General features: G+C 32.9%; 1 protein-coding gene and 1 long non-coding RNA gene across 4 annotated transcripts in view; both read left to right on the forward strand.

The window, feature by feature from the left end:
* LOC127709397 (uncharacterized) overlaps nt 1–20,102 on the forward strand; it is a 449,543-nt gene that overhangs the window by 302,083 nt on the left and 127,358 nt on the right. The gene's annotated exons all lie outside the window — the stretch shown is intronic.
* LOC127709422 (uncharacterized) overlaps nt 1–20,102 on the forward strand; it is a 56,551-nt gene that overhangs the window by 16,332 nt on the left and 20,117 nt on the right. Inside the window, exons 2-3 of the long non-coding RNA XR_007985644.1 lie at nt 14,831–14,885; nt 15,960–16,022. This is a non-coding gene — a long non-coding RNA (uncharacterized LOC127709422). The remainder of the gene's footprint in view (nt 1–14,830; nt 14,886–15,959; nt 16,023–20,102) is intronic.

Genomic DNA, 20,102 nt, shown 5'->3' on the forward strand with positions numbered 1-20,102 from the left:
AATATAGAATCTGTACTTTGGCAACTTCCCTGGATGATTTGATGGTGTCAATTTGTCAAATAACATGAAACTAAAGGATTTAAACTTTTATTTGATAGAATTTCTGCAAAAATGACCAATTTTGGCATTATATGGTCAAAATAAGCATTTCATAGCTTTTTCAATTTTGATGCATAAGTGGCATTCTGACTTTCTATCTGACAGGTTTTCATGTGTCAATATTTGTGTTTCTATGCTTTAATCCAGTTGTATTACTCATTTGTGAACTCTGAATCTACAGAAAAGAAGATTATCTTAGACAATATGTGTAAAATGTGTTGTATAAATGACCCTCGTCTAACGCCCTGTTTGGATCAAGTTAAATGTGAGGAGCTTAATTGGTACATAAAAGTTGAAGTCCATAATAAAGACCTCACTAAATTTGTATAAAAAGCACTTAACAATGTCTTTTGTACCTGTTTCATTTAACATAATATCTTTCTTTTCTTCTGTAGGATAGCAAGTGGTTCAAATATAAGCCTGTCGAGACTAAAATTGTCTGGGAGTTTTTCACTAAAAAGTGAAAAATCTTTGTATCAGACCATACTGTCTGCAAAAAAAGTTGAATGCAAGAGTCTTTTTGTGCTCAGATTTATTGTATCATGTCACCTGAGTATAGAAATGATAGAAAAGACACACATTTTTATTTCCTATAGCTTCAATATGCATTTTTAAATGTAAATATGTGCTACGGCTTAAATTGACCCTAAATAATTTTCTGTCTTACTTAGCCTAAGACCCTTTTAAACTAATATGATATGTTATTTGTAAGTTTTCTTTCCATTTAAAGTACATTAAATACATATGTAAGGATTATTTATAACCAAAAAGCTTCACAAATTTAAAATTGCTGGAAAATATTACATGTAAGGCTCCCCTTCATTGGAAAAACCTCCATTTTTAGGCACAGGCTCATATAAATTTGACTTTTGAATAATTATGCTAAGTCTGATATATCAAATGAGTACTCTATTGCTTTTAATACATGATATATTATATATTAAGGCATTTTAAAAGTATTTTAATTTTAAAAGCCCCAAATGTTGATAGTTGAAATTTTTCAATTTTAACATCAAAATTAAACACGCAAAGTTGAATATAGAATTTATTTTATTGTCTACAATATATATCTTATTGCCATGAAACTTTGTAAGCATTCTCATAATTTATTAAGCTTTGGTCATACCAAGTTTTATTAAGATTGGTCAACTTTTTCTATCCTATTAGGTCCGAGTACACAGTTATCGTCCTTTGATTTTCGTTGTCCACAAATATAATCCCTAGTGTGGACAGTGTGTTACTTGCCATTTTTTTTATACCCCTTCCAAATTTATTTCTCCATGTTTTATGCCTCAAATAGCAAGTAGGGGGATGAAATTACACTGTAAAAAAATTTGGGTCATGAATTTTAAAGTTAAGTAGTGATTTGGTCCAGCTGAAAAAGGTTAAAAATAAGCACTTCGGAAGCTGTCAAAAGATTTCAAGACCCCCTTAACATAAAATTGTCCATATTTTGAGTTAGAGCCGATGAAGTTTTCTATAATTTTGATATAATTTGTCCCAAAAGTAGTACAACACACTGTAAAAATATTATTGAGAAAGCACAGGTGGGATTTTTTTAATTTTCATTTATTGTCTAAAAGAAATGCACTACGAAATAACTGTGTACTCGGACCATATATATTCCTGTTCATGATATCAAGAAGATTTGAATGACATACAGGGTTAATCCCTAGGCGTCACTTATGCATATCACTTTACTTGACCATACCAATTTGTACTGGACTTTGCCCAATGTCAGGCGACCATGGGAATGACTCATTATGGGAGCTTTGTTTGGGAGACTTCCTAACAGCATCCTGTTACAATTATTTTTTGTATTAAGTAATTTTTTTTAAAAGTCAGAAAAAAACGTTAACCACACAATCTACACATCTACAACCTATTTGAAATAATACACATCTACCGTTGCAAACTTTCCACAGGTGCTATCCAGCACTTTGATTTTATATGTATATACCAAAAAAAATATATTTTCTTGAATAAAAATTGTTTTGAGTTTTTTTTCATCAATTTGATGATTAATTATTAAATGTTAATTATGTACAAATGTATGATTACTGCTAATTGGTATTTATACACAGCTAAATTTGGTATTATTGTTGTGTGTTTGAAAATCATGATTGTTGTTTTAACTTGCTTTGATGTAAATACTGGTATGAGTAAAACATAGAAGATTTTAAAAGAAAAAAACGAATGATAATGGATTTTAACAACTTGGCCCCTTTGATCTCACTTTTTTTTGAAACAAAACTAACCAAAACATAATTTAAGATTTATTCAGCACAAAAAAAAAACAAACTTGAGAATCTCACTTTATTTTGAAACAATGAAAACATAAATTTATAGCAATACACCAACCAAAAGATGATTAAGATTTATTCAACACAAAAACAAACGTTGTCAGAATCTCACTTTATTTAGAAACAATGATTTTTTTTTATATAGAAATACACTAACCAAAACATGATTAAGATTTATTCAACACAAACAAATATTGTCAGAATCTCACTTTATTTTGAAAAGATGAACAAAAAAAATATTTACAGCAATACACTTACCAAAACTCGATTACAAAATTATTAAACACAAAACCAATAAAAAGGGTGCGAACTGTCTGGGTGCGAAAGTGAAAGGTGGCGAACGTGAATGGGCGTGAACATGTTTTTGGGCGAACGGACCGGGATTCGGGCCATCCATGGGTCTTCAACACAGCGAGAAATCCCACACCCATTGGCAGGCCCCGGAACACAATGTAATTAGATCAAGAAAATGACGCCATTCTATGCTCCGAAACATATAGCTGAACCAAAATTAAAAAAATATACAAGATAAACAAAGGCTAGAGGTTCCTGACTTAGGACAGACGCAAAAAGGCGGCGGGGTTAGACAGGTTTTATGAGCGCTCAACCTTCCCTCTTCACCTCTAGCCAATGTAGACATATATAACTTAAAACGTCCACAATTTTGAGTGTCACTGCCAAAGAATAAATTTTGGGGTCCCTAACAAATATTGCCTCTGCAGCTGCCCCAAAGAGCCCACTCCTAACGAAATCTGCAGAAGGGGTCTTTTACATATATGTACTATAATTTAGTTGCTATCTCCCTTTATGTTTAATATAAGTTGCTAGCTATGAAATTTAATAATAAACTACTATTTCAAAAGGCTATCTGCTTCTTCAGAAAATAACCATACTTTATATATGTCTACATTGGCTAGAGGTGAAGAGGGAAGGTTGAGCGCTCATAAAACCTGTCTAACCCCGCCGCCTCTTTGCGTCTGTCCTAAGTCAGGAACCTCTAGCCTTTGACACATTCCCCATTTCCATTCTCAATTTTATTTGCGAACTGATTATGTAAGCAATTTATCCATTCATTTTTTTTTACACGAGACTCAGATGAAGTCCAAACAACAAAAAGAATCAACGATACTGTATACAATTTTATAAGCAATCATCATTCAAAAATGTTAAAGAGGTACACCAAAAAATTAAAATAGTTTTCCCCATTTTCACGCAAATCTAATTTCGTTACTCGCAACTCGACTTTCGTAACTCGCAACTCAACTTTCGTAACCCGCAACTCGACGTTTGTAACTTGATACTCGACAACAAGTGAATCTCCCTCCTGGATGTGTTACAAAGTTACTGGACCAACTTCAATGGGAATCACTGCAGCACAGACGATGGAAACAGTCTTGTGCTGTGTTACAAGACTCAACACCAGTTGATTGCCATTGACAGGTCAGGAATAACCACCAATTGGTGGATTATACCTCAATTGAGGTATAATCCACCTATTGACATAATTGACATATAATGGTATAATTGTTTTTCAAAGCAAATTATTCAACCAAAATGGAGCATTGTTTTCTTAAAACCATATTATTGTATGAAAACATGTCAAACATTCCTAGTTTAGTATATTGACATAACATATTGCATTTAATCAACAATTGTATTTGCAGTTTCTTCTATTGTCATCTTGTCAATTCTTGATTGGCAAATTTATCACTAATCACCTGTCAATGGACATCAATACTGTCTGCAGTCATGTGATTATGAGTACAACTCCACAGGTGAATGGAGCTCTTTGTTAATACTTGACTTTCATTATTAAAAGTCAATCATGGTCAATAGGACAGATGTTTCAACAAAAGAATTGTTGTACACATGCATTCTCAAGAGATGCAGCAGCCTTTGACAAAACTGAAACTTTCGGAGAACTCAATAATGGTCATAAAATAGGTTGTAAGTTGCAAAATGATGCTCCTATCTCACACTAGCATTTTATAACAAATAAACTTGCATTATACGTCAATTGGTCTATACCAATATTATACGTCAATTGGTCTATACCAATATTATACGTCAATTGAGGTATAATCCACCAATTGGTGGTTATTCCTGACCTGATTGATCCAGCCAAATATTACACATCAGGTGACAGTAGGGCCAGGGGCAACCACAAATTTAGACAAACTAGAGTGAAGAAGGATGTCTACTATCACTCATTCTTCCCAAGAACAACTAGAAAGTGGAAAAAACTTCCCGAATCTGTAGTGGAGTCCGGATCGCTAGAGGACTTCAGGGCCAGAGTGAATACCATCTCCTGGACCCAGCCTCATCTGAAATAGACAGCAAGATTACCTAGTTGTAATTAAGCTTATTATTTTATTGTAAATATCGTCCAGTTAACCTGGACTTTTACTTTTGGCCAGAGGAGTGGCCTCCTGTCTGTTTGAGATGCGACCAAGTCAATTACACTCAACTACAGAGTTCGACTCGTAACCGGGAAGAAGAAGAAGAAGAACCCAATAGGGTCTCACACGTGACAGTCGGTACAGATACATGTAACCTGAGAGTTCACAAATTGCACAGAGTATCAATGGCACTGGCTACAATTACCCTGAAACCAGCGACATATAATACTGTTGAAACGTAACAATAACAAAAAAATTTACTGGATGTGCTGAATCTGCCATTGAAAAACAATGAATAATATATAAGAAAAACAAAGGATATGTGGTATCCTGATTCCATTTACTGTGGATTCATTATTATTCGTTGGATACCAATTTTCGTTAACCACAAAATTAAAAGTTCAATGAATGGCAAATTTACTATAGGCTTGTATGCAAACATTGTCAAAAACCACGAAATTAAATATCCACGAACATGTAAGTTTTCCTTAATCCACGAAAATTGGTACCCACGAAAAGTAAATGAATCCACAGTGTGACACAAAATCAGTACATGCGTCATGCACAGCAAAAAATCACACAGGAAATGCAAAGGAACAGTGCTTTTCACTACAAAAGTCTAAAAGTCTGAAAAGACCAGTTTTTGTCTTAATTTGCATGAACTTTTAATCGACATTCTCCAAAAGTATGACTTGTGTCTTAATTTTTCTTGACAAATTCTCAATTTATTAAATTTGTATGAAATTTACTCGACATATTCTCGACATTCTGAATATGGTCTTAAAATTTCTTGACAAATTCTTCACATTTGAATACTGTCTTGAAATTTCTCGACATATTCTCAACATTCTTATTTTTTCTCAGTATGGCTTGACATATTCTGAACATTTTGAATCGTGTCTTAAATTTACTTGACAGTTCTGAGTTTTACAAATCATGACCAATATTCATGATATAAATTTAATCTTTATTTCTCTTTATATGATATACTGTTGTTTCAAGTTACACTTCTTTACAACAAAAATAAAAGTTGGGCATGTAAAATAATTGAAAATTTGGGTATATAAATATTTTTACAAATGCAAATATGGCTATGAAATCTAAAGTATAAAATAATTCAAATGTGGGTGTGTTGATATAAAACAATTTCAATGTGGGTTTTTAAATAATTACAAATTTTGATTCCTAAATCTTATAATTAAATGATTCAAACCAATCATACTGTAGACATATTTCATTCTACATTCATAATATTCAATGTTGATATGGTAAATAATTATTATACCAAAATGACGTTTATATAAATAGCAAATTATGATGATATACAAATCATTCATTTAACAGAAGAAAAATTTGTGTAATGTCATCTGTTGGAATATATTAAGTATTACACATGGACAGGATGTTCCCCATAAAATTAAGGGATTCCACACCCCAGAGTACATGCAACTGTCAAATAGAAGTTATTGCTTTACCTGTAATCAGCCATACAACTTATCAGTTGACCGACCATGCCACTACAATTTAAAAAGTTTGTTGATAGATGAAAATGAAAATCATCATTTTGATGAAAAAAAATTGAATTGAAATGGATTTTCTTCATCAAAATTATGAAGTTAATTATTTTAACATAAAAACAAATTGAATAATTCCCAAAGATTAAAAGAAAATTATTATCTACTCCAGGAATAATAAAAAAAATGTATTTATAATGGGTCCCATCAATGATTTCTACAGAAATCATCGGTCTTATGAAATGGTTCTCAAACAGACATGCATAATATAGATCTAAACATTTTTTTCTTTTCAGGAAGGAGTTATCACAAATATTTATTTTTGATAAAAAATTATAAAATTCAACACTCAAATTTGAACGGTCTCTAAAAACACCGCAAAGGACCTCCTTTGTGCACAAAGGAGCACAAAGGACCACAAAGGAGTATGATAAGTGCACAAAGGACATAAAATTGTTTATTAAATGGGGGGAAAACCATTTCTCACGAAAAAAATATTAATTTTTATTAAAATACTCGAGTTAAATCGGTATAAAGTTGAAGATCTACGAAACCGTGTTCCGTAACCGGTACGAATATGCAAAAGATTACGGCCATTTTCGATAAGATGTTAGTATACCTATAATTATATATTGAAAAGTATTGAGAAAACATGAACATATAAATAAAGACTGGACATTAAACCGACTGATTACTGCCATACCGTTCCCTTTCGTCATAGAAATATATTATTCGTCAAGTAAGAAAATTTCGGTAAATACTTTGTTTTTGTGCAGAATAAAATTTCAAAAAACAAAGTATATATTGAAATTTCTGAAAAACGGATAGCAAAATTCAACCCCATTTGCTACTTTTAGAATTACTGCCATACCGTTCCCCTTGGTGCCTTTAGATTCTATCCGTCATAGCAATTTAAGATTCGTCAAGTAAGAAAATTTCGGTACATACTTTGTTTTTGTGCAGAATAAAATTTGATAAAACAAAGAATATATTGAAATTTCTGTGGGCCAGTGTTTTTTCCATTGGGACGGTTCCATGGAGGCTTACCACACTTTCTTTTCACACTTCAAAGCTCGGATACTAACGGAAGTGCAATGTTCGACGTCAAACTTGGTAGCGACGATGAAGGTGGTTTGACAGTTGCATTAGACAGCGTTTTTTCAAAGCCGGACAGATTACTCTGCACAAAGCACATAAAAGACAATGTAACAGATTACATAAAAAACAAGCTGCCTCTAACATCTAATCAAAGATCGCAGATTATGTCCGAAATTTTTAACGACAATGGCATAGCAACAGCTGATGACACCATAGATTTCGACACCAAGTCCAATGAACTTTATAACAGCTTTCCGTGTTTTGCCAATTATTATGAGATAAGACTTAAAAACCGCTTGTTCAATTATGTTAATCAACCCTATCGCAAATATGACTCTAACAGACTCTGGACAAACAATAACTGTGAGTCCATGAACCACCGGTTTAAGGTAGCACTGAACTGGAAACCTCATCAATTACCAGAACTTTTAGATAAAATTTACAATGTGATACAACTTCACCACACAGATTTAAGACGCAGTATAATTGGCAACGGCAATTATGAACTTTTTGGAAATTTCAAGAAACACAGATTACAACATTCCAAATGGCACAGTCTTTCCCAATTTGAAAAAGAAGTGCTTTACAGAAAGCTTGCCAGTGACAAAAAGTTTAGTGTTAGGTTAAACGTCTCGCCAAGAAGCCTGGTCAACGTCAACGGCCAAGGACAGCTGCAGTGAGGACAAAACCAAAATTTTAAATGTTATTGTTAAATCATATGTATTTATTTATCATGTTTGTTTTATCTTAATAAATCATAATTGGAAATATAAAGTTTTGACTTTTTTGTTATAATGCAAGTATTCTTATACTTCACTTAAAAATATTATCATACGTAAGAAAGCAAAGTGATGATATATGAGACAACAAAAAATAACAACAACACATTGCTATCCTATATAATTTTCGAAGTTTTGGTAATGCTTGCCTTGAAAAATTACAACAATAAAATATCAAGAATAATAATTGACATTTTTATCATTTATGTTAATATATTTAAACTATTTAAAAATTCACATACACGAACTATCACTTAACCCGGATATAAAGTCGGTTCCAAACCGATACCGGTGATAACTAAAAATCGTACATTATTAAAATCGCAATTTTTATTGAAATTGATTTTTTTTTTTACATTTTTCTTCATGAATTATAATATTTTTATGTTTTGAAATGAATTTCAGGTCCTTTGTGCTCATATCAAACTTCTTTGTGGTCCTTTGTGCTCCTTTGTGCACAAAGGAGGTCCTTTGCGGTGTTATTAGAGACCCAAATTTGAATAAAAAATGTTTTTGGGTTGTTCTAAAAAATGAATAAGGTTTTTGAATCAAGATGGGAACAAATTCTTTGACCTAAACAAACCCCCCCCCCCTATTTTTTTACCCACACAAACCCAAAAGATGAATTGTGGGGTCCAAAAGAGATACAAGACACCTATTTTAGTAAGGCAAATTTGACTGGCAGTTTTGCGAACGGCAAAAATCTAAATGCTGTTTGTCAATACCTTCGACTTATATTCCAAGTGAAAACAATTACTTAAATGTTTAATAAAAAAAAATCAAAATTAAACTACATGGGGGATTATTCAGGGTATTCCAACTTAGTTGCACCAAAAAGTCACGGACAAAAAGTCACAGGACAAAAAGTCACAATTCAGTTTTGAGATTATTTTTCTTTGAACAAGAAAAAACTAATTTAAAAAGAAATATTTTGGTTTTTTTCTTAAACTATTATTTATAAAGCAACTTTGTAATTAAAATTTATGCAATAAATATTAATAATGATCAAATAATTGCTATGAAAACAAAATGTCAAAGAGGCTTGATCCTTAAATGGCTTCATGGTGCCAAGAAATATATCCTTTGCACGATAAAATTAAATAAATTTTCATTTATCAAGGCTTATGAACAATTTCCTAAACTTAAAAATGAATATATGTAATAAAAAGAAAATATTTCAAGACCGTTCTCTTATATATTCAAACAATTGTCAACAAACTATTTGTGACTTTTTGTCCTATCAAATTTGTGACTTTATGTCCTGTCCCTTTTTGTCCTGTGACTTTCTGTCCGTTTACCCACATTTCATGTGAAATTTATACTGTTGAGATAGTGTCAAGACATATTTAAGACTGTCAAGAATGTGTCTGGACATATTCAGACATTATTTAGAATGTCGAGAATATGTCGAGACATATTCAGACATTATTAAGAATGTCAAGAATATGTCAAGACAGATCGAGACAAATTTAAGACAGTCAAGAATTGGTCGAGACTAATCCAGACTCTTATCAGATGATACAGGAAGTGTCGAGAAATTTTAAGGCAATGTTCATATTGTCAAGACACTTGTCAAGAAAAATCAAGAACCTTATTAGACAAATTCATACTATGTCAAGAATTTAAAAAAATTATTCAGACAAATTAAGAATGTCGAGTAAAAATTCATGCAAATTCAGACAAAAACTGGTCTTTTCAGACTTTTTGACTTTTGTAGTGTTTATTGATGTTCTTCATCTCAAAGTCACAGTGAGGCCTTCAACACGTAATGTTGTATAATATGTATGCAATATTGTATCATTGAATTGTTTATGAATAAAAATTTTCCAGTTGTATATTAATGTACATTTTACATGTTTTATTATTTGAGATTTCAGAGGTGAAATTCAATAAGGGGTTAGAATTGCTTGCCACAAAAAAACATTCTTTAATTTCATTTGATGTTCCATTCATAATCATGATAATTATGAATCAATTGTCAGGCCTAAAAAAATTGTTTGGTACGGGGAATCAGACCCTACCTTAAAAAAAACCTGCAGACCCTTATTATTTTAGCATTGTGCAATAACTATTGTCATAGGGTCATCCTAGAGTACTATCAATGTCGGAATACATGCTAAAAAAAAAAAATAACCCCGCCTAAATTTTTTGGACATGTTACTCGAACCAAACAATTTTTTTTGTTTAGGCCTCACTGAATCTGCATTTATTTCTTTTTTGTGTCGAAAAAGGAAACTATGTTAGTCTTGCCTTGACGGAGTCAAAAAGCCAGACATCGGTATGCTGTTTCCGACGTCGTCGTCAACAATGTATTAGTTTGTGATTAGGTTTAGTTTAAGGTGAACCAGTAGTGGTTGGTCAATGATATTTGGTATGCAGTTGTATTAGCACTGGCACATCTCATTTCCATGGAGATTATTTGGCCCTGCCCCCTCAGTCATAGTCTATTGACTTTGAAACTTTTGCTTAGTTTACATGTATTAGTTTGTGATTAGGTCAGTTTATGGGGAACCACTAGTGGTAAGTCAACGATATTTGGTATGCAGTTGTATAAGCATTGGCATATCTCATTTCCATGGAGATTATTTGGCTCCGCCCCCTCAGTCATGGTTTATTGACTTTAAAACTTTTGCTTAGTTTACATGTATTAGTTTGTGATTAGTCAGTTCAAGGGGAACCACTAGTGGTAAGTCAATGATATTTGGTATGCAGTTGTATAACATTGGCATATCTCATTTCCATGGAGAATATTTGGTCCCGCCCCCGCAGTCATGGTCTATTGACTTTGAAACTTTTGATTAGTTTACATGTATTAGTTTGTGATTAGGTCAGTTCAAGGGGAACCACTAGTGGTTAGTCAATGATATTTGGTATGCAGTTATATAACATTGGCATATCTCATTTCCATGGAGAATATTTGGTCCCGCAGTCATGGTCTATTGACTTTGAAACTTTTGCTTAGTTTACAGGTATTAGTTTGTGATTAGATTAGTTTAAGATGAACTGCTTATGTTAAGTCAATGATATTTGGTATGCAAATTTATTGGCATTTGCAAGTCTCGTTTCCATGAAGATTATATAGCCCCACCCCCTCATCATGGTTCATTGACTTTGAAACTTTTACATAGTTTACAAGTCAATGTTTGTGTTTAGGTTTGTTGAAAGTGAACGACTTATGATAAGTCTATGGTATTTGCAGGGGCGGATTCAGGTGGGGGCGTGGCGGGCGTGCGTCCCCCTAAAATTTGCAAAGCATGTGTTGTCCTCAGCTTAATAAAGAATATTTCGATAATTTTACCTCCAAAAAATTTTCGACTCGCTCCGCTCTGCGAAAATATAAGTTTGCGCCCCCCCCCCCCCCCCAACCAATTCCTGGATCCGCCCCTGATTTAGTATGCAGTTGTATTAGCATTGGCACATCTCATTTCCATGGAGATTGTTTTGCCATGTACCTTCAGTCATGGTTCATTGACTTTGAATATTTGCATAACTTACATGTTAAAGTATCGTTATTTTAATTTCAACATTTGCATTATCAAAAGTCCAAAAAGGTGAGACATAGCTATGTGTGAACAGTTTATTTTAATGTTTCAAACATAAGTGTGTCGAAGATTTCTGGTGAAGGAACTGCACCAATAATTTTGCCATCACTTGGGGACCTTCTCCGCCATCATCTTGTCTGTCGTCAAAAAACTAAAAAATCTTCTCACCTAAAACTACTGGGCTAAATGTTATCAAAATTTACCTGAATGTTCCTAAGGGCAGATCTTCATTTGTAGTTTAAAAACTGCATCTGTTGATTTGATCCATTAACAAACATGGCTGATGATGCTAAAAATAGAACATAGGGATAATATGCAGTTTTTGGCTTATATTTCAAAAACTAAAGCAGATAGAGCAAATCTTCCTATCTCGTTCAAAATTTTAAAAAAATTTGACAACACGTATTGCCCCTGAAATGACAATTTTTAGTAAATTTTGAAAGTTTTTGCTTTATACATGTATCTCAAAAAAACTAAAGCAGTTAAAGCAAATTTGACAATTTGGAGGTCTTGGAAACGACCAAATAAGATCTACAAATCATCAACTTAGACTGAATAGTCAAATGACCCCTTACAGGAATTGTATTCTATAAATGATGCAGTATCTCTAGAGAAAAACATTCAAATGTATTTTTCAGGTCATTAATGTCATACATGTAGGTTGTAAATCTACGACCTTATAAATATGCATGATATAAACACACAGCAAAAGAACAGTGCTTTTATTGTTGTTCTTCATCTCAAAGTCACAGTGAGGCCTTCAACACGGAATGTTGTATAATATGCAGTATTGTATCATTGAATTGTTTATTAAGAAAATCAACTTAAACGACCTCATAAATCACTTGGCCGAATCCAGAATTAAAAATCTAGGATATTAATAATGTGCAGAGTGACACTGGGCTTTTAGCATACCTGATGAAGGGAGTAAGTTGATGTGTTATATGAATTAAAAGACAAAAAAATATCATCAGTACTAGCATGACTAGACCTACAAAATGCTACTTACCCGTTAAGAAGATCTACAAACAGGCAAAGCTAACCATGATAACTGATTGCAATAAAGAAAAAAGAAAAAAATCAAAATGGCATATTTTTTACCAGGTGAGCGATTGCTGCTCACGAGAGGCTCTTGTTATTTGTTGATATATCTTCCCATCAAATTATGGTGTTACTATATATATAGTTACACTACCCATGCTCATTTTTTCACTTTTGTACACATTTATATCATTCATTTTGTGTTGCAGAATATACATGTTCATCCAGTCTTGCAAAAACTATTTATTCTCAGCTCTTATAGGCCAGGATATTCATTTTGAAAATCCTCCTCCCCTTCTTACACCCCCCCCCCCCCCCCCCCTAAAAAAAATGAAATGATTGTCCCCTAATACCAATGAGACAACTATTCACAAGAGGCCAAAAAGTGTAGATTTTATCAACATACATCATACGGCCTCCAACCATGAGCCAAACCCTTATCCCTGTTGGGATTCTGTGTCTGGAGCAATTTTGTTATTTGGCTACCTTCAGATAATCATTCCGTACACAGAATCTGAAATGGGGTTTAGTGTAAATCCCGTACCACAAGCTATAAAAGCCAGCCATAAGAAAATGTAAAACAATTCACATAAGAAAACCCAACATCATGATTTATTGTTTTACAGTAAAACCCGTACCACAAGCTATAAAAGTCAGACATATAAAAAAGTAAAACAATTCACATGAGAAAACCCAACATCATGATTTATTGTTTTACAGTAAAACCTGTACCACAAGCTATAAAAGACAGACATAAGAAAATGTAAAACAATTCACATGAGAAAACCCAACATCATGATTTATTGTTTTACAGTAAAACCCATACCACAAGCTATAAAAGACAGACATAAGAAAATGTAAAACAATTCACATGAGAAAACCCAACATCATGATTTATTGTTTTACAGTAAAACCCATACCACAAGCTATAAAAGACAGACATAAGAAAATGTAAAACAATTCACATGAGAAAACCCAACATCATGATTTATTGTTTATTATGATGAGTTTTAACAGATGTAGAAGACATTGACTGGTGGAGCATTTACTTTTGATTTGTCAAAATTGTCATATGCTTATTCAACTAGTGCACTCAACACAGCAGCTTGAGGAAGATTTGTAAATAAAAAAACTGTAACGTAAGGCATTCTTGAGATAAATCTGAGGAGTTTAGACTGGAAAGGAATTGATCAACCGTGATATGTTTATTGTCTTTCAGGTAAACATACCACATTTGTAGCCAGGAAGTGAGATGTAGACAAAGTTCCTCCTTTGTGAAAAACAAAAATATAATTAACCCCTTATAAAGTGGAAATTCAGAATAAATTTTTTTATTAACGTTCCAGCAATGTCCAAGATAACTCCCATTAGAGAAAAGTTTGGCTTATAACAGGCTTTAATGTACCAAGTCGGGAATATGAAAGTTGTTTTCCATTCGCTTATTATCACAGATCAAGTTTGAATTTTGGTGGCGACACTTTTACCGTTCTAGAGTTGTGTCCCTTTTCAAATGGAAAAATTGCTGCATTTTTCGTGTCCGTTCTCTAACTTTATTTTGCCTCATGCAACCAAATGTTATGAAACTTATACACAATGCTTATTACCACAAAACACAGATCAAGTATAAATTTTGGTGGCGTCACTTTTACTGTTCTAGAGATATGCTCCTTTACAAATGGAAAAATTGCTGAAATTTTCGTTTCTGTTCTCTAACTTACGTTTGCCTCATTTAAATGTTATGAAACTTATACACAATGCTTATTACCACAAAATTTAGATCAAATAAAAATTTGGGAAGCGTCACTTGTACAGTTCTGGAGTTATGTCCCTTCATAACATTATATGCAAGCGGGGCATCAGGACACATTCCCCATTTATTTCATACTATTATGAATTAATTCTAAAAAAACTAACACTGAGCTTTGTATGGAACTATGGAAGGTTTAGACCTCTTCTTTTTTCATTTATAACAATTATATAAAAATTCAGAGAAAGTTTAACCAATATTTAAATAAATGTGATGTAAACTGAAATTGAGCTATTTTATACTTTCAGTTTGAAGATCTATTTGTATTTATCTATTCAAGGTCCAGTCAATTTATTACTTTAGGTAAGTGAACATAATAGTCAAATTGGATTGGAACGATTAATAATTTAGTTTATCAAATAAACTTAATGTTCATGTGAATATTAAAATTTTCAAAGGGGAGATAATCAAGAGCTAGCTGGTTCATTTACACTGGTCAGTGCTTTTTAATTTTTTTTAACAAGATTAACATTTTTCACTTTGCAACCTCTATACAAAAATAACATGAAGTAATTACATATTTAATTGCATTTAAGAGTAAAAAACTGATTAAACATTGTAATCATTAAAATAGGAATTGTATATAACAATAGAGTTGTTAACTAAGAAATCAGCTGTATGAATGAAAGATGGGAGACAATGTTCTCAATAAGGCAGTCAATGAGTCATGGACTCATGAAAATGGGTCTGGACTCATCATTTTGAAAGCGGATGAATCTAAAGATGCATAAGGATCATAAAATATTGTATCAACTAAGCACGCATATCATCATATCATTTTATAGCAAATGTTTAAAAATAATCAAAATTTGATGTCATTTCCTTTCTCTGTTTTATCATATAGACTAAAGCAATAATTATGTAGCAATGAAATTTCTTCTCACTGTTGAAATCACCATGGTCATAAATGATGATTCCCTGGACTTGCCTTTAAAAGTCCTTAGTCAGAATCCTAGGAGGTCTGTGTCAATCAGACAGCAACCAATCAATGACGATTCCCTGGACTCGCCTACAAAAGTCCTAAGTCAGAATCCTAGGAGGTCTATGTCAATCAGACAGCAAACAATCAATGACGATTCCCTGGACCTGTCTTCAAAGTCCTAAGTCAGAATCCTAGGTGGTCTACATGTATGTCAATCAGACAGCAACCAATCAATGAGAGAGGTCAAAATGGTATTCAACAATAGATTCCCTGGACTCCCCTCCAAAAATCCTTAGTCAGAATCCTAGGAGGTCTGTGTCAATCAGACAGCAACCAATCAATGAGAGATGTCAAAATAGTATTCAATGAGTCTTTATTACATGTTATTATTTCTACTTGAAATACAAACATTTATATTTCCAGATTGAACATCTATTATTGATATTTATTTATAGACCCTTGTCCAGTCAATGTGACCCTCGTCCAGTCATTATCCTTGTCCAGTCAAGTTGTTATAGGTAAGTGTACATTATTTGTGAACTATATATATCCATCTGATAAAACATTTATAATGGAAAATCCCTTAAAAAGATAATTTATAATCAGATTTTTAAAATATGTTTATACTTGATTTAAAATCTGCATCCAATGAAATTGCTTAGGGCTTTTCCAGAATTATTTGAATGGGGTGGGGGGGGTTCTTTTATTCAAATTTGATGCGTGGTGGTTATTTTAGACAGAAAGCCTTAACAATTTCATTAAGTAATCAATTAAAATTTTATGCATGGCGGTGTTAATTTAAAAGTGCATTCCTATGACCCCCCCCCCCAATCCCCCTGCCAACCAACATGGCCGACATGGCTCAAAATAGAATTTATGGTTAGAATGCAAGTTTTGTCTATTATCTTGAAAACTGCTATAGGTAGAGAAATTCTGACAGACAGAAATGTTCACAATGTTTACATCAACCTACTGTCCACTTGAATCGATCAAAACTGGCCTACAACTTCTTATAGGAGTTATTACCTTCGAATGACCAATTGTACCATTTTTTCTTGCAAGGTCTACATGTCTGTCACACTGGATTCACCTGACCAGGACTTCATTTCATGGATCAGTGATCAAGGTTAAAATTTCATGATGAAGTCCATATCTCAGATACCATAAGCAATAGGTCAGCTATTTTGGTGTATGGAATGCTTGTATAGTGAACATGTTTATCTGGCAGGATTTTTAGACCTTGATTTTATTTTCATGGTTCATTGGTCAGAATTAAGTTTTTGTGGTTTGGTCAGGTTCTCAGATACTATAAGCAATAGATCAGCTGTATTTTGGTTTATGGTATGCTCGTTAGGTAAACATGTTTGTCTATCCACATGGTTTATATGACCGTTACCTTATTTTCATGGTTCATTAGTCAGTGTTAAGTTTTTGTGGTTTGGTCAGGTTCTCAGATACTAAAAGCAAAAAATCAGCTGTATTTTCCTTTATGGTATGCTCGTTAGGTAAACATGTTTGTCTATCCACATGGTTTATATGACCGTTACCTTATTTTCATGGTTCATTCGTCAATGTTAATATTTCATGGTTATATAAAGATAAGGAGATGTGGTATGATTTTACATATTTTACAATCATGACAAATCTTTGAAATTTATATAAATGCAAAGTTTTTAGTATTTGTTAGTTGGTATTATCATTTGATATAAAAATAAGGAGATGTAGTATGATTGCAAATGAGACAACTATCCGCCAAAGTAAAAATAAAGATATGTGGTATGATTGCCAGTGAGACAACTATCCGCCCAAGTAAAAATAAGGAGATGTGGTATGATTGCCAATGAGAACTATCCGACAAAGTAAAAATAAGGAGATGAGGTATGATTGCCAATGAGAACTATCCGCCAAAGTAAAAATAAAGAGATGTGGTATGATTGCCAATGAGACAATTATCTGCCAAAGTAAAAATAAGGAGATGTGGTATGATTGCCAGTGAGACAACTATCCGCCAAAGTAAAAATGAAGAGATGTGGTATGAGTGCCAATGAGACAACTATCCGCCAAAGTAAAAATAAAGAGATGTGGTATGATTGCCAGTGAGACAACTATCCGCCAAAGTAAAAATAAAGAGATGTGGTATGATTGCCAATGAAAACTATCCAACAAAGTAAAAATAAGGAGATGTAGTAATTGCCAATGAGACAACTATCTTCTAAAGTAAAAATAAGGAGATGTGGTATGATTGCCAATGAGACAACTATCCGCCAAGTAAAAATAAAGAGATGTGGTATGATTGCCAGTGAGACAAATATCTTCCAAAGTAAAAGTATGGAGATGTGGTATAATTGCTAATGAGACAACTATCCACCAAAGTAAAAATAAGAAGATCTGCCATAGTAAAAATAAAGAGATGTATAATTGCCAATGAGAACTATCCGTCAAAGTAAAAATAAGAAGATCTGCCATAGTAAAAATAAAGAGATGTGGTATAATTGCCAATGAGAACTATCCGTCAAAGTAAAAATAAGAAGATCTGTTATAGTAAAAATAAAGAGATGTGGTATGATTGCCAATGAGAACTATTCGCCAGAGCAAAAACAAGGAGATGTGGTATGATTGCCAATAAGAACTATCCGCCAAAGTAAAAATAAGAAGATCTGCTATAGTAAAAAAAAAGGAGATGTTGTATGATTGCCAATGAGAACTATTCGCCAGAGTAAAAATAAGGAGATGCGGTATGATTGCCAATGAGACAACTATCCGCCAAGTAAAAATAAGGAGATGTAGTAATTATCAATGAGACAACTATCTTCTAAAGTAAAAATAAGGAGATGTGGTATGATTGCCAATGAGAACTATATGCCAAAGTAAAAATAAGAAGATCTGCTATAGTAAAAATAAAGAGATGTGGTATGATTGCCAATGAGAACTATTTGCCATAGTAAAAATAAGGTGATGTGGTATGATTGCCAATGAGAACTATCCGCCAAAGTAAGAATAAGAAGATCTGCGTTAGTAAAAATAATTGCCAATGAGACAACTATCTTCTAAAGTAATAATAAGAAGATGTGGTATGATTGCAAATGAGTTTTATTCACCAGAGTAAAAATAAGGAGATGTGGTATGATTGCCAATGAGACAACTATCTTCCAAATAGTAAGGTGCCCAATGTCCAAAAAGTCTTCTAGTTAACGAGTTTAAGTCAACGGATAAAACACGGCTAATTGTTTTTGCAAATTATAGAAAAATCATTATATTTTACAATCATGATTGTCGTCGTAAGTTCCCATGGTCATGATTTTTCCAAATTTTGTGTTTTAAAATTATTACGTGTATCATCACAATATTTTTTACTCTGATTAAAGCAATGAGACACAGTGCATGTGTGTGCCAAATTTCATGTGTGAAATAAAAGTAGTTTTGAAGAAATTAGCAATTAAAAATACAAATTAAGTCAACATTTTGTCATTGATTAAACACAGATTATCCTGTGACATTAATCATTTTGTTGCTTACACTATTAGGTCATTAACAAGGACAGTGGTCACTCAATACATTTCTCATTTTTGCTTGTTGTGTGGTTGATTTATTTGTTTTGAATATCCAGCTAACTTCATAAATTGTTATTTTCTTTGGAGAAATATGTTTTGTGTCTTTTTTTCAATACTTTAAACTTTTTATTGAATAGATTTTTTTTTTACAATTGTAGTATAACATGTATAAGAATCAAATCGGTCGGTTCCGTTTCACACCTGGAATATGGCACATCAATTAAGTCTATGTTATGGTCTTGCATGATGTTTTCGACCTAAATCCCCCTCGGTGTGAACGACAACAAAAATATATCACCGTTCGTGCTATAAATTATACACCAGCAGACACAACTGCAATAATTTCAAAGCTGAATTGGCAATAGGTTTGTCCGAGCAAACCAATGAAGCCAATGACCTATATGTGCCAAGCTGGCAGCAGGAATTTTTTTTCGGATTGACCAGCTGTTGCTACGCATGCTTATTTTTTTCCGTGGCTTTTCTGCGGAAAAATTTATTTTCACTTTTGTACACATTTATATCCTCAACTATCCTGCATTTCATGTTGCAGAGTATTCATTTTCATCCAGTCTTGTGCAAAGTCATTTATTTTCAGTTCATACCAAGCCAAGTTATTGATGTTCAAAATCCTACTCCCCTCTCTCCTTTTGGAATCAAACGGTCTTTCCCTTACTGAAAGCTAATGAAAGGACGTCATCAATTTATAGTCTGAGAAGATTATGATCATAAACATCATTACCGTAAAAACAAGGATTCTACTGGTACAGCATGTTTTACTAACTGATTGAATTATGTCGGAATTCTTAGAAAAAAGATAGGATTATACATTCTTTATATGCCTTATCAAGTCCGGATCGAGCAGGTATTTGAGTGGTTGTCGTTTGTTCATATCTGTCAATTTTGTTTTGGTAAATTGTTTTGTTATGAATTAGGCTGTTGGTTTTCTCTAATGAATTGTTTCGATTTTTTTATAGCCGACCATACAGTGGGTTTTTCATATTGTTGAAGGCAGTATGGTTGCCTAAAACTGCTTACTTCCACAAAACT

The sequence above is a fragment of the Mytilus californianus genome, unplaced genomic scaffold, assembly GCF_021869535.1.
Source record: "Mytilus californianus isolate M0D057914Y unplaced genomic scaffold, xbMytCali1.0.p SCAF_7, whole genome shotgun sequence".
Classification (NCBI taxonomy): domain Eukaryota; kingdom Metazoa; phylum Mollusca; class Bivalvia; order Mytilida; family Mytilidae; genus Mytilus; species Mytilus californianus.